Here is an 11571-nt window from a genome sequence, read left to right as displayed (position 1 = left end):
TTTATCCTTTCTTTTGATTTTTAAGACCTCAGTAAAGCCTGTTTGTGTCTCTTATTTCGTGTCCGAGTATTAAAATAGGTTAAAATGCTCCTTCTCAAAAATACATCTTGTGGTTAGACAAGATGTGAGAACAAGAAAAGGGAGAAAGTTATCCCGTCAACCCTCCCTCTGTTCGTGCCACATTACTGGTGCAGTACTGAGAGAGTGCTGCGTTATCAGAGGCGGCATGCCGTAGATAAGACGTTAAACTGCAGCCCCATGCAGGGCAGAATGCGCAAGCAGGCTGGCTGTCCACAGAAGGATCAGGAGTGATGCTTTCAAGATGCCATATAATGGCAGATTTGACGTTCCTTCCCATTCCTGGAGGCTTCATCACATGACCTCATGCTGCCAAACCCCCCCCCCCCCCCCCCCCGCAAATCTCTGACCTATAGCCACATGGCACATCAATCCTCACGTTAACTATAGGCTTAGACTCTCGGATTGGCTGGCTCTTGTCTCTCAGCCTGAAAACCTTTCTTCCTGACTCTAATATTTTTGTACGTAACCAATAACCTGAAATGTTCAAAGAAGACGAAAAGAAACATGATTCTATATAACGCTTCCTCTGCGTGGTTTCTTGAGAATTGCTCTCAACAGCACCTTGGGAGATTAATCTCCAAACCCCTGGGGGCTCCAGGGTACTCCTGGCATGGCTGGCAAACACAGGGGAAGACTGAAAGATGCAGGCACGAGCTGCATTCGTAACGACTAAGGATTTGTGAGCACTCGTCTTTTCCTTGTGGTTTTCTTTCTAATTCCTAAACAGCAGTCCACCCTTATCAGGAATTCGCAGTCCTGTACTTAACTCGGGAATCTCATTTCGTCCTGTCTCATCTTGAGCTCCAAAAATGCTGCATTTCCTGCCCACATTACGATTGGGTAGAGTTTCAGGAAACATGTTGTCAGGCCCTTGCGGATGTTCCTTGACTGAGCCACGGCAAAAAATCTACCACTTTTAATGACTCATTGGCCTGTATCAAATGAGTTATGTTGCTTTGTTCAAAGAAAATGTAATCATTTTTTCATAGAATTTACAGGACAGAAGGAGGTCATTCGGCCCATCAGGGCCGCATTGGCCCTTGGAAAGAGCGCCCTCCTTTAAGCCCATGCCTCCCTGTCCCGTAACCCAGTAACCCCACCTAACCTTTTGGGCGCAAAGGGGCAATTTAGCGTGGCCAATCCACCTAACCTGCACATCTTTGGAATGTGGGAGGAAACCGGAGCACCCGGAGGAAACCCACGCAGCCACGGGTGAACGTGCAGACTCCGCACAGATAGTCGCCTGAGGCCGGATTTGAACCGAGGCCCCTGGAGTTGTAAAGCATCAGTGTTAACCACTGTGCCACCGTGTCGCCATCACCTATCTAAATGGGTCTGTATTTTTAATTCCATCGTTCTAAGTACAAATATATTGTGCTCTTTAATTTCCTATTTCCACAACCTCGAGCCTCACCATAATTATTGGTTGTATTAAGATCTTAAACGAGACATCCCTCCCCGATGGGCCAATAAGTCGCTCAGCCAGCCGGAATGGAGATTAGTTTGTGTTGAGGCAATTGATCTCAGTTAGTAGGGATGCTGCAAACCCTAGTAGTTGAGGCAGTGGCGTAGTGGTATTGTCCCTGGGCTAGTAATCCAGAGACCAGGATTATGCTCTGGGATCCTGGGTTCAAATCCCACCTGGGCAGGTGGTGGAATTTGAGTTTTTTTAAAATCTGGAGTTAAAATCATGAAACCATTGTCAATGGTCGTAAAAACGCACCTGGTTTACTAAATTCCTTTAGGGAAGAAAATCCGTCTTCCTTACCTGGTCTGGCCGACATGTGACTCCAGACCCAAAGCAATGTGGTTGACTCTTAACTGCCTTCAGAGATGGGCAATAAATGCTGGCTCAGCCAGAGACACCCACATCCCATGAACAAATTTATTAAAATCGATCAAATTCAAGATAAACCACAGACAGCATTTTCCAGCCAGTGAAGTGCCTCTGAATAATAATCACTCTTGTAATATCGGAAACACGGCATCACTTTGGGCACATTACCCATGGTCAGTTGGTAATTTAATGCTGGGAGTCTTCAGAACTTACTCCACTGCACCACCGAGTGGCCGAATCCTGAAATTACAATGTGATTGTTGACATTACAAAATCAAATGAGAATTGTTCACATAGCAATTTAGAACAGCAAGAAAGACGACAAAATTAGGACAACAAGAAGGAGGAATTCTAAACAGGAAGTGCATGATTTGCACTATTTTTAAAATAATGTGCAGATTATTACTTATTGATCCAATCTTCCCAATTATAGTGATCGCGAGAAGTCCCGAAGAGTTAAGTCCGAGAAGTTTGATTTCTTACACACAGTAAGGCCGCACAGTGGTGAAGAACTCAACCAATCCCAACTGGGATCATCCGAAGATACAGATTCCCTCTTCGGCCGGCTTTTATCTCGTGAAATTAACGAGCCGCGCTGTTGGACCTCCACCCCTCAGCGGGGTGGGGGGGGGGGTGGTATCATACTCCACGAGCCCACTGGGAGATCAACCGGGTCTCCACCATGAGTCTCAAAGAACAAAGAAATGTACAGCACAGGAACGGGCCCTTCGGCCCTCCAAGCCCGTGCCGACCATGCTGCCCGACTAAACTACAATCTTCTACACTTCCTGGGTCCGTATCCCTCTATTCCCATCCTATTCATGTATTTATCAAGATGCCCCTTAAATGTCCCTATCGTCCCTGCTTCCACTACCTCCTCCGGTAGCGAGTTCCAGGCACCCACTACCCTCTGCGTAAAAAACTTGCCTCGTACATCTACTCTAAACCTTGCCCCTCTCACCATAAACCTATGCCCCCTAGTAATTGACCCCTCTACCCTGGGGAAAAGACTCTGACTATCCACTCTGTCTATGCCCCTCATAATTTTGTATACCTCTATCAGGTCTCCCCTCAACCTCCTTCGTTCCAGTGAGAACAAACCGAGTTTATTCAATCGCTCCTCATAGCTAATGCCCTCCATACCAGGCAACATTCTGGTAAATCTCTTCTGCACCCTCTCTAAAGCCTCCACATCCTTCTGGTAGTGTGGCGACCAGAATTGAACACTATACTCCAAGTGTGGCCTAACTAAGGTTCTATACAGCTGCAACATGACTTGCCAATTCTTATACTCAATGCCCCAGCCAATGAAGGCAAGCATGCCGTATGCCTCCTTGACTACCTTCTCCACCTGTGTTGCCCCTTTCAATGACCTGTGGACCTGTACTCCTAGATCTCTTTGACTTTCAATACTCTTGAGGGTTCTCATGGGGGTTACAACACCTTTGAACACTTAACCAGTGAACCATAGAAAGATCATGGTTCAAAAAGAGGCCATTCAGCCCCTCCTGGCTGCACCGGCCGGAAAAAGGAGAAAGGCCATTTTAATCCCGTTTTTCAGCACCTGGTCTGTAGCCTTGCAGGTCACAGTACTTCCGATACAGATCCAGGTTTAGAACAAAGGTCTCCAAGGAATTATAAAAATTGAAAACCTGCAGCAAGTCCATTGGCATCGAAAAAATATCACAGGGACGCTTCTGCATCCAGAACTGGGATGCGACTTTCATAGAATTTACAGTGCAGAAGGAAGCCATTGGCCCATCGAGACTGCACCGGCTCTTGGAAAGAGCACTCTACTTAAGCCCAGCCCTCCACCCTATCCCGCAACCTAAGGGCAATTTAGCACGGCCAATCCACCTAACCTGCATATCTTTGGACTGTGGGAGGAAACCAGAGCACCCGGAGGAAAGCCACGCACACACGGGGAGAACGTGCAGACTCCGCACAGACAGTGACCCAAGCCGGGAATCGAACCTGGGACCCTGGAGCTGTGAAGCAACTGTGCTAACCACTGTGCTATCGTGCCGCCCTATTTGGAGGACACTCACACCGGGAGACCACAGGAATGTAGATCATGACTTTCCATTTCTTACAAAGGCAGGTTATTCTTTGCCTCCAATTTCCTGTGGTGCACCCTTTGCAAGTAATGAGCATAAAACGCCACCTCACATCCTGCTGCCTGCATCCTGACAGACACCACGTTCCGTCCGACCTTTAGCACTGTCCTTGCTGGGTTACCTCGACTCCTAGCCTGGCAGCACCTCGATTCTAAAATTCTCATCCTGGTTTTCAAATTACTTCAGAGTCTCTCCCTATCCCTGCACCTTTCCCCCGCCCGACAACTCTCTGAGATGTCTGCACCCCAATTCTGGCCTCTTGTGTGCATCCCTGACTTCCATCGCTCCATGGCTGGCCGCCTTGTCTTCGGCCTGTCAAGCCTGAAGTTGCGGAATTCTCTCCTCTTCTCTCTCTCTATTCCACCAGGCTGCTCTTTAAAATCTTGCTTTTGGTCACCTGCTGTGTAAGTTCTCCCTGTGTGGCTCAGTGCCAGGTTTTGATTGGGAAGTGATTCTGTTAAAATGTTTGGGACATTCTATGATCTAAATGTAAGTTAGTGTTATTGTTGCACGCACAGCCACCATCAGGACTGAAAGCTGAAGGGTTAGAAAACACCTTGACTGAACTGAACTTAAATAGGATGAGAGGGGACAATCAGTGAAAGTCAGTGACCCGCGTAGGTTTCTGTACAGACCCTGCTCTTGTGCAATTGGTCGCCATGCTCTTCCAAAACCCCTCCACATGATTTACTGAATAATTTTAAAGAGACAATAACCACTTGTGTTTGTGCCATGCCTTTAATGACCCACACTCTAAGACCTCTGTAGAGAGCTAAAACTTACTGGTTGAAAGAACAAAAAGATTTCACCCTTCAAAGCTTTTACTGCAACAAATGACTAAAACCTACATTGACTAAACGCTATTTTCTTTCCTTACGGCAACTTACGTTTGAAACTAAAGGAAGCGACTTTCCTCTTTTCTGCTTATCCCACATCAATCTCTACACAGAATTACAGCCCTGGGAATAAGTTGCTACCAGCTTCCAATGGGTTCCCACACAGACGCTTCGCCGGGTAGGACATTTCGATTGACCGTCTCCAAGCGCTTTCCTCAGTTTTCAGAGAGTTTCATGAATCAACTACCAGCAATCAAGTCTGTTCCGATGATTCTTCTACCATCCCTCCATCCCTTGTCAGGATTAATCTCCTTCAATATTTGGATGCATCGCTTTGACTAGAAACCATCTCCCTCACAAATCCAAACAGCCTCTTCCCTCTGCTGGCCACACAGAACCCTTCTCTGTGATATTCATTGGTCTGTAGGAAAGCCTGCAACCCGATCTCAAAAATGGCTCCCTCAGCCCTCTTCCGCACGGTACCACGAAACACATTAACCTTGCATTCAATTTTAAATGCGAAGCAGTAACCTTTGATCCCACCTTTCATTTCACCTTAGAAATAAATGGACAGTTTGCAGCTCAAATATTCAAAAGCTAGTACCTTCAACACCTCCCTGGGACTTTGGGAGAATCAGAGGCGACTCATTGTAAACACGGGGACTTATGACATAGAATTAGAATTTACAGTGCAGAAGGAAGCCATTCGGCCCATCGAGTCTGCACCGGCTCTTGGAAAGAGCACCCTACCCAAGGTCAACACCTACACCCTATCCCCATAACCCAGTGACCCCACCCAGCACTAAGGGCAATTTTGGACACTAAGGGCAATTTATCACGGCCAATCCACCTAACCTGCACATCTTTGGACTGTGGGAGGAAACTGGAGCACCCGGAGGAAACCCACACACACACGGGGAGGATGTGCAGACTCCGCACAGTGACCCAAGCCAGAATCGAACATGGGACCCTGGAACTGTGAAGCAATTGTGCTATCCACAATGTTACCGTGCTGCCCTTGTTTTCAAGTGGAAACATTTTGCATCTTCTTTTCGGTAAAATAATCTAAGTCTTTTTGATCTCTATCAATAGAACCATCCAGGCTTACTGTCAGGCAGACTTCTGAACCAGTCACACGAAATTTGCCTAAATTTAAAGATACAGTCCAGGAATATAATAATCTTATAAACCTCATGATTCCAACATAAGATTAAAAGAAAGAAATTGCGTTTGTATAGCAACTTCCACAACCTCAAGACATCCCAAATCATTTTACAGTCAATGATGTACATTCAAGTGCAGTCAGTGTGAGAATTTAGATGTCGCGAGTGCCAATTTGTGTACAGCGAACTCCCACATGGATGGACGCCATATACCACTGCCTCTGAGTAGATACACTGCACCATTGCACGCTCACTGTAACTTTGCAATGATCTTCATATTTTGAAGAAAGAAACTTTGTTAACTTTGCTGTAAGTACAGACCTTCAAATATAAAGCAATAACAATCCAGTGACTCTTTCTAATTTGATTCACCTGAGGAAGGAGCAGTACTCCGAAAGCTAGTGAATCGAAACAAACCTGTTGGACTTTAACCTGGTGTTGTAAAACTTCTTACAGTGCTCTTTCCAAATAACCATTTGACCAAACCTGGAGATCCGGCCCAATTATGTTCCCAATGCATTATACTCCAAGGACATTAAACTTAGTAATAGCGCAGTGAGGAGCTCCTGAATATGACATTCCTCACACTCTGCATCGCCACAGTGGACGGGGGTTGTGCCATTACACATCAGGTTGCAAGTTGTTCCCGCAGCAGTACATAAACCAGATCTGTCAATTGTGTGGCCATTACCAGTAAATGCCCCTTTACTCTCCCAGCAAGGCAGCACATCCTCAGTGCTGCAGTAAAGCGCCAGCCTGGATTAAGTGCTCAAAATTCCTGGAGTGGGACTTGAAGCAACAACCTCTTGACTCAGAGCGTTCCCCACTGAGCCACGAGTTGACGCTTACAAGAAGAGTATGTTTGGGCTGTCAGTGAACCCGCGAGCCAGCTTCATCAGTGCCGGTTGTGAACAGCTGGTGACACCGGTTGACATTTTGTTCTCGACATATTGTGTCAGAACTCGGCTTCCTGAGCAGTCCTGTAGTTTGATTTCAGCATTACAATGATTACGACACATGCGCGCGCACACACACACACACAGGAGTCAACACTGTGATTTGAGAAACAAACAGCTTCGGGATCTGGTAGATGAGCAATTTGTGGCTTGACGTCGCGGCGTAACTGGGACTTTGGGTTCAGTGCAGCACTGAGGAAACATTGCACTCCTGGAGGCAATCCCTTTCGAATGAAGTGCTAAACCGAGGCCCCGTCTGCCCACCCGGCGTGGTTATCAAAGCTCCCGTCGCACTGTTTCATGGAGAGCAGGGGGTTATCCTGGGTGTCCCAGCCATTGTTTGGTTCACAATCCACATCACAAAAACGGATCATTGATTCGTTGTCACATGGTTGCTTTTGGGATCTTGCTGTGTGCAAATTGGCGGCTGGGTTTCCTACAGTCCAGCAGTGACGACGCTTAAAAAGCACCTTTTTGCCTGGAAAGCGCTTTGCAGTGTCCTGAGACTGCGAAAGGTGCAATGTTAAATTAGAAGGCTTATTCCGTTCCGTTTATTTCCGGCATGTCTCTTGCCAAAGTCACAGCTGACAATCCGGTGAACCCCTCTGCCTGTGACGTCCACCCTCTCTGAGTTGCAGAGCAACAAAGCAAATGTTGTTGAAGCTGTGTAGCTCCATCTGGTGGAGTCACCACTCCATAGGGCACAGTGTATTGAGAAGGACGCCATCAGGTCCCTGGCATGTTTGCACTGTTCACTGCAGCTCCTCTTATGGAACTCCTGCTATCTGCGGTGCGGCCGTTCAAGACTCCAAACAAGTGATCCTCAGCTGGAGAAGCCGGGGGCTGTCTTCCTCCGACCAGTGAATGTTGAAAGAAGATCTGACGGAGGTGTTGAAAATCATGAGGGTTTGGACAGGGTAGAGAGAAAGTGGAAGGTTCGAGAGCAAAAATACACCAATTGGCACAAGAATCAAAGCCAACATGAGTAAAAGTTTTTATTTTAATGCAGCTAGTGACTAGGCAGTGCCTGAGAGTGTGGTGGAGGCAGATTTAATGTTGGATTTTAAAAGAGAATTCGAGGAGTTGCTGAAAAGGAACTATTTTCAGAGCGGTGGATAGAGGTGGGTGAATGGGACGAGCTAAACTCTCTTGCGTAGATCTTGGCACAGGAATGGGCCGAATGGCCTCCTCTTGTCCAATTTCTATTCTAATTCTAATGACGAGTGACTCTACTCCTTGGGAAGGTGGAAAATGGTGAGAGGTAATTCTCATACAGCTCAAGGTTGGCTCCCTATGACACACCGTTGGCAAATCAATACTCTGTGTCTGACTGTTCAGTCTGCAGTATTCCAGGGCAGTGCTGATTTATGACTATCCAGTCTGGATCCCGAATGGTTTGTCGAAACATTGCCGACAATGGCAACAGTAGCAAGGAACACACGTAGAATAACATCCTGAATCCACATATCCCACAAGCCAATGCCAAAATGGATAGAGTAGTCCCACTTGGAAAAGTCTGCCTTAGCCAACTTGTTCCAAAGCTTTCTGGGCTTGTCTGACCGTAATGTGCTTTCGCAGAGAGAATGTGCACTCTGCATCAATTGTGCTTCAATGCATTCCACCAACGCCAAGCCCTGGCAATCTCCTCTCCGACCATTCCTGACTCTAATACCTTCAGTCCGGTTTGTACAATGTTCACATTGAACACCAAGTGAAAAGCACAACTGAAACCTTTTTGGCTGCAGTAACATGACCTTTACCCATCGTATCCTAGTTAACCTCATCTTAGCTCCGCCAACCAGCAACTGCAGATCTCTAGGCTCAGGTGCATCCCGAGAGGGTGAACATCTGCACCACACATCAGGTAAATGGACACTCTGGGTGGAATTCTCCACTTTTGAGACCAAGTGCGAGAGCGGGTGGCACCACTGGCAGCTGTCCCGTCGACCATAATGGCAGGCTGCCGCATCAGATTCTGTCTTAGAATACCATTAATTACGCACAGCTATTCTCCCCTCCGATCTCCTGGTGGGCTGGCGGCTGATTCGTTCTCCTGCCCTCAGCTGAGGGTTTAAAGGGCCCAGCGTCACTGAGCACACTCTATCATTTCCCCCAGCCCACCTGTCTTCACCCGAACGTGTAGGATGTCGGCAACTCGGACTGAAAAGGCTAGCAGGCTCAAGAAAAAGTCTGTTCCTCAATTCAACCACCTTTCTTCCAAGCCCATCACCTGTGAGGTGTCCATTCCCCACTTGCTCCTCTACCCACCACCTCTGGAGTCTTCATCCATCTCCTTCTAGTAAACAATGCGGTATCCCTGTGAGCCTCTTGTTTGTCAGCTTTTCAGGGTCCAGCTTCCCTCCCCTCGGTCTTTCCTCTGTCTTCTGGGTCATCTTCTTCACCCGCTTCCTTGTCCCTCTGCCTGCCATTGTGAGCCCTCACCCTACGTTCCCCTCCTTGCACAGCCCTCCTTCCACATTGCAGCCCACCCGCAGCCCCTCCCAACCCCCTCACCTTACACTCCACCCCTGGTCAAACTTTGTACATTTGTTGTGGTGGGACCCATAGCACAGTGCTGTCCAGACAGACACGGGTGTGTGGCACGAGGGGGGGGAAGGTGACCCCTGCGCTCCCCAACCCCAGGTGCAAAGGTGAACTGAGACGGTGACACAGGAGGGTCCATGGGTCCAGCATATTGTAGCTGTTCATGAAGATCAGCTCAGCATGGAGATGGAGGGCAGGGACCCGGCAGAGTGGTGAACTGCAATTCAGGAGCAGAGCAGCACTACGGCAGGAAGCCTTTGTTGCACTCACCCTGAAGTCTCTGGTTAACTGTGGGCCGTCTTGTGCACGGCGCTTCTTCGCAATCCGGTTTGACGCCGATGTGATTTCGCGCTGGAATGACGCAAGATGGGAAGGCCTGACGAGACACCGAGGGCAGCTGTTTTAATGAACACTCATGAGATGCAATTGAATGCAAATAGCATTCATGTCACCTGGTAATGGGATGGCCGACCTGTCATTAACTCACCACCGGGAGAATTGCAACATAATTTTACAACAGCAGGGGCAAGATTCTCCGACCCCCCCCCCCCCCCCCCCCCCCCCCCCGCCGGGTCGGAGAATCGCCGGGGGCTGGCGTGAATCCCGCCCCCGCCGGTTGACGAATCCTCCAGCACCGGAGATTCGGCGGGGGTGGGAATCGCGCCGCTCCAGTTGGCGGGCCCCCCCCCGGCGATTCTCCGGCCCGAATGGGCCGAAGTCCCGCTGCTGGAATGCCTGTCCCGCCGGCGTGGATTAAACCACCTCTCTTACCGGCGGGACAAGGCGGCGCGGACGGGCTCCGGGGTCCTGGGGGGGGCCCAGGATCTGCGGGCGGGCCTGTGCCGTGGGGGCATTCTTTTCCTTCCGCCTTCGCCGCGGTCTCCACCATGGCAGAGGTGGAAGAGACCGTCTCCACTGCGCATGCGCGGGGATGCCGTGAGCGACCGCTAACGCTCCCGCGCATGCGCCTGGCAATGTCATTTCCGGGCCAGCTGGCGGGGCACCAAAGGCCTTTCCCGCCAGCTGGCGGGGCGGAAATCAGCCCGGCGTGGGCCTAGCCCCTCAAGGTTGGGGCTCGGCCTCTCAAGATGTAGAGGATTCCGTACCTTTGAGGCGGCGCGATGCCAGACTGATTTGCGCCGTTTTTGGCGCCGGTCGGCGGATATCGCGCCGATTACGGAGAATTTTGTCCCAGGTTTCTGACATTTTGGCTCTTGCTCGATTCTCTGGGCTGGATTCTCCAGTATCCGGCGGGCGGGCCGTAACGACGCCAAAGAGTGGAGTGAATCACTCTGGCGTCAGGCCGCCCGGAAGGTGTGGAATCCTCCGCACCTTCGGGGGCTAGGCCAGCGCTGCAGTGATTGGCGCCGCGCTAACTGGCACCGAAGGGCCTCCACCGGCGCGAGTTGTTGCATGCACAGGAGTGCCAGCATGTTCCCAGAACCGCTGGCATGATTCCTGCGCATGCGCAGGGGGTTTCTTCTCTGCGCCGGCCATGGCGGAGCCTTACACAGGCCAGCGCGGAGGGAAAGAGTGCCCCCACGGCACAGACCCGCCCGCAGATCGGCGGGCCACGATCGCGGGCCAGGTCACCGTGGGGGTTCCCCCCGGGACCGGATCCCCCACGCCTCCCCGAGGACTCCACAGGCCGCCCTCAGAGCCTGGTCCTGCCGGTACAAACCTTGTGTAATTCACACCGACGGGACTGGCCGAAAACGGGCGGCCGCTCGGCCCATCGGGGAGCGGAGAATCGCCGGGGGGGGCACTGCCAACGGCCCCCGACCGGCGCAGCGCGATCGCCGCCCCCGCCAAAAAACCGGCGCCGTAAAATTCGGCAGCAGCAGGGCGGGATTCACGCCACCCCCCCTGCCGATTCTCCAACCCGGCGCGGAGTCAGGAATCCCGCCCTCCGTGTCTGCCCATCACAAAACCCACCTCAGGCGGGTTGGGAGAATTCCGTCCTCTATTCTATTCTTTTAATTTAGAGTACCCAATTGTTTATTTTTCCAATTAAGGGGAAATTTAGCGTGGCCAATC

The 11571-nt window shown here is 50.2% G+C and overlaps 1 long non-coding RNA gene across 2 annotated transcripts; it reads right to left on the bottom strand.

The window, feature by feature from the left end:
* Positions 1 to 1952: 1952 nt before the first annotated feature.
* Positions 1953 to 7353, bottom strand: LOC140389568 (uncharacterized). 2 transcript variants are annotated; one of them, XR_011934421.1, is made up of 2 exons: positions 6452 to 7353; positions 1953 to 2158 (listed from the first exon to the last, which is right to left on the bottom strand). It is a non-coding gene; the product is annotated as an uncharacterized lncRNA (long non-coding RNA). The 2 variants fall into 2 exon arrangements; XR_011934422.1 differs by having other exon boundaries at positions 6726 to 7353.
* Between the last annotated feature and the right edge of the window lie 4218 nt (positions 7354 to 11571).

Source organism: Scyliorhinus torazame, chromosome 14 (assembly GCF_047496885.1).
Source record: "Scyliorhinus torazame isolate Kashiwa2021f chromosome 14, sScyTor2.1, whole genome shotgun sequence".
Taxonomy (NCBI): Eukaryota; Metazoa; Chordata; class Chondrichthyes; order Carcharhiniformes; family Scyliorhinidae; genus Scyliorhinus; species Scyliorhinus torazame.
This window is presented reverse-complemented; position numbering and strand designations above follow the sequence as displayed.